A 3,713-nucleotide genomic window follows, 5' to 3' on the forward strand; every position below is an offset into this window, starting at 1 on the left:
TATAAGTCATAAAGTTATTACTTATAAAACTCACTAGTGACTTATAGGCCACATTATTCCTTTAAAACCAAAGAAATTATAGTATCATTATATACAAGTGTTGGATAAAAGCATTTAATTAATCAGTACTGATGTCAAAACAATTTGAGTATAGTAAAAACAGTTTATTAATTTTACTTCAATTTTTACCGTCTCATTATATCACCAATATGTAAAAATTATTTATAAAATGAGTAATCCTTTCAAATGTGTATTGGTATTTTGTAAATTTTAATATTTTGCCTTTTTTGACAGTACGCCACTGCCGTTGTGTCTCATTGTTTACATTTGACACTATCTATCTTTATTTATTAGGTAGTTCTCTGTTTAGATGTTTGCTACAGTTAAAACACATGTATAACAATACACAAAGCTCCTTCTAGTGGTTAGAATTCGTTGAATAGACCATTTTTATTGGAAATGCATAAAAAAGACCTCGATGAAGACACTTGGATACATCTTTCAAGAAAATTCGATAAAAAACGAAACGGCACAAATATCTTCAATACCGTTAGAGATAGGTACACAGTTTGAAAGAGTTTTAAATTTCCTAACTTTCAAAATAAAATTATACTGGGTGTCCCATTTAAAATAACCAAGTTATTGCTGTTTAAAGTTGAGAGAAGTATTCAGCAGTTTGAACACCCTGTATAATACTAAGTGACAACAAATATAATAATTTATAACTTCAAGGATCTAAAATACACTCTCCAAAGCTGCTTCCTTAAAATTATTTGTTTATCTATATTTAGTAAAATAGTGTATTCAACGATTAAATCAAGAACTGATTGCAATTTAAACTACCAATATAACTCATGCAGGCCGCTTCTGCAAATCCAACTATTCTGAACATTGTATCTATTATTAATACCCAGAATTTTAGTTTACCGAGCGAATTGCTAAGTTGCATTACATTACATACATTGTAGTTAATCTCATTTATGCATATAACTGTAATAAGTATTGTACGGTAATTTAATACTCCTAAATGAGAAGTTTACTGCACGAGATTCGCTAAATATCGAGGATTAAGGCTTCACCGGTAAATTTATCCTATCTAAAATTATATCTCGTGTGGTGCAAATTTGAATAAGAACATGTATACATTGCCTTTGTTCTGTTTACAAACAGAGTGGAGTTAATCAAAACTTTTGAGGGTTGCTTTCGCTGTACAGCAAGAATAAAACGCTCTCTCAACGGTAATAATAAAGTATTTTATTGAAAACTAAGTTGTATAGACGTGTCGACGGGGTAAGTGTTCGTTGGAGAGGTCCCGTGTGTGGAGTCGTCGTAGGTATATAAGTACGCATCTGGTCGCCGGCGCCAGCCCGCCGTAGACCCTTCCTGGAAGGTTGGCGCGTCCTGACGTAATGCTTAAAAATGGGTCACTTGCGAACATGTGTACCCACACTTTAAACAAGGAAGATATCGAAACAAAGTACTTGTGAAGTATCTTTCCTTGAGGTACAGCTAGATACACAGGGTCCTTTTTACCGAATGGGCTATACTGTACTGAGAGGTTCCTGCATACAAAATAGACCGATCTAAACTAACCTACCTTGATACAAAACAAACATAAAAGAAAAAAATAAATTTGCCTCAATATTTTTTGACACCTAGTATATATTTATTTATACTGGACTTTATTGTGATACAGAATTATTTGGTGAGTATTTTGCCATATTTTGTAGTTGGCCCTACGTTTGGCAGTGCCAAATTTCATTCGGATTCTTATCTGACAATTGGTTAGATGAGACAGTTTAACACTGAATACACTTGTTCTGGTGATTGTTGTCTCATCCGTGAACAACGTTTTTGAAGCAAAATCTAGACCTTGCCTGTAATGATTTATTACATTTTCACTCTTAGTAAAAAGTCGCGTTCTAATAAGTTTTATACTGCGATAAAGTGAACCGGATACAGCTGTTGTTCATGTAAAATAGAAAACAGAAAACATAGTGTAAGAACTTACTTCAACTTTTCGTGCTATTTGGCCGATGCTAATGCTGGGTTTTTCGTAACCAAAAAATTTCTCATTTGAATGAATTTTTGTCAAACTAATTCATCTATTTTTTGAAATTCGTAAATACAACATCATTTTGCAATATATTATGAGAAAATAAAAGTAGATTGGTATTGGTAAGCAATAAATTAATCCATATTATTACCAGCCCCATTTGAATGTTAAAAAGAAAGCGGATAATTAAATCCACCCTGTTTATCACAATGTGCAACACGTTCTTCCAACATTTTAGCTTTGACACAAAATCGGTAAATTATTTAGATACTTATACGGAGCAAAGTACCTACAAAGTCTATATTCTGCTATGAATATAATAATCGAGTAAATATAATAACCTAAACATACGATTAGATGAAGATCACTTGAATGCTCAATTTTGTAAACTTGCCTTAAACCTTTGATATTTAGTACGTGATAATATCATATTAAGAACATAAATTTACAATTTACACAATTTAAGGTTAGACACTTATACTACACAAAGACGCTTTACTAAATACTGCTTTAAAACTTACTATAAAATCATTTAACTTAATAAAATACAACATTCACTATACAAATCCTATTTCGATTGGTCGCTTATTTTTGCCGGTCTACCACCCTTTTGACGTATCATTTTAGGTGTAAAGTCAATTTGCATATTCCAGTCGTGTAAACAATAATGCAGCAAGTGAAACTATTCATTTGCCGAATCGAATTTAACGGCATATTCGCTTTTATACAAAATCGGACTTCATATGGTAAAATATAACCTGGTACATTATACATATATATGTATATACAGGGTATCCCAACGAAAATTTGACCCCCCCTATAATTGGAAAACCGAATAATATTTCAAAATTCGCCGAGACCCGTCGATTTTTGTTCTTGGGGCGAGCTTTTTTGACAGTCAAGCCTACTCGATATGTTCATCCCCCTAATGCCTAGCAACCCCAACTTAAAAATTTCAAATGCAACTACCCCACTTGTGGCACATCATTTTAAAGCCCTTTTCATTGCGAATACAGTGACGTACCGTTTTTAGAAATCGGTTGAGATTTGACAGAATTATTGGTTACAAACGAAAAGATGACAAACCAACTTACGCGTAGTAATTTCTACACAAATGCCCACCACTAATAAGTTTTTCATCTACTACACATGACCGCATTACCTAATTGTTATTGATGTGTCTATCAGTTTACAAAAAAGTCAGAAATGAAATAAAAAAGCTGAAGCAAATAATAAATCAGATTTATTTGATGAATTGCTCAAAATGACCCCCGTTAACTTCCAAACAATAATACAGTCTGTTTTCAAATTCTGTTCGAACATTATTAAAGACATCCGCAGTTATTAATCGGCATTCTTCTACAATTCTCTGACGTAGCACTTGCAATGTTTCCGGCTGAGTGGCGTACACTCGTGATTTTAAATGACCCCACAGAAAAAAGTCCAAAGGGGACAGATCCGGAGATCTTGGTGGCCATTCGACGGGACCTCTTCTGCCAATCCAATGCCCCGGGAAATGGTCATCCAAAAATTGTCGCACAGCAGCAGCATAGTGCGGGGGCGCACCATCTTGTTGGAAGGTTATTTCATTTTCTAGTAAATTGTCGTCACTTTCTAAAATCTCTGTTATCCTAGGATCAATTGTACTTTCCAATAA

The sequence above is a fragment of the Anoplophora glabripennis genome, unplaced genomic scaffold (assembly GCF_000390285.2).
Source record: "Anoplophora glabripennis isolate ALB-LARVAE unplaced genomic scaffold, Agla_2.0 scaffold476, whole genome shotgun sequence".
NCBI classification, from domain to species: Eukaryota; Metazoa; Arthropoda; class Insecta; order Coleoptera; family Cerambycidae; genus Anoplophora; species Anoplophora glabripennis.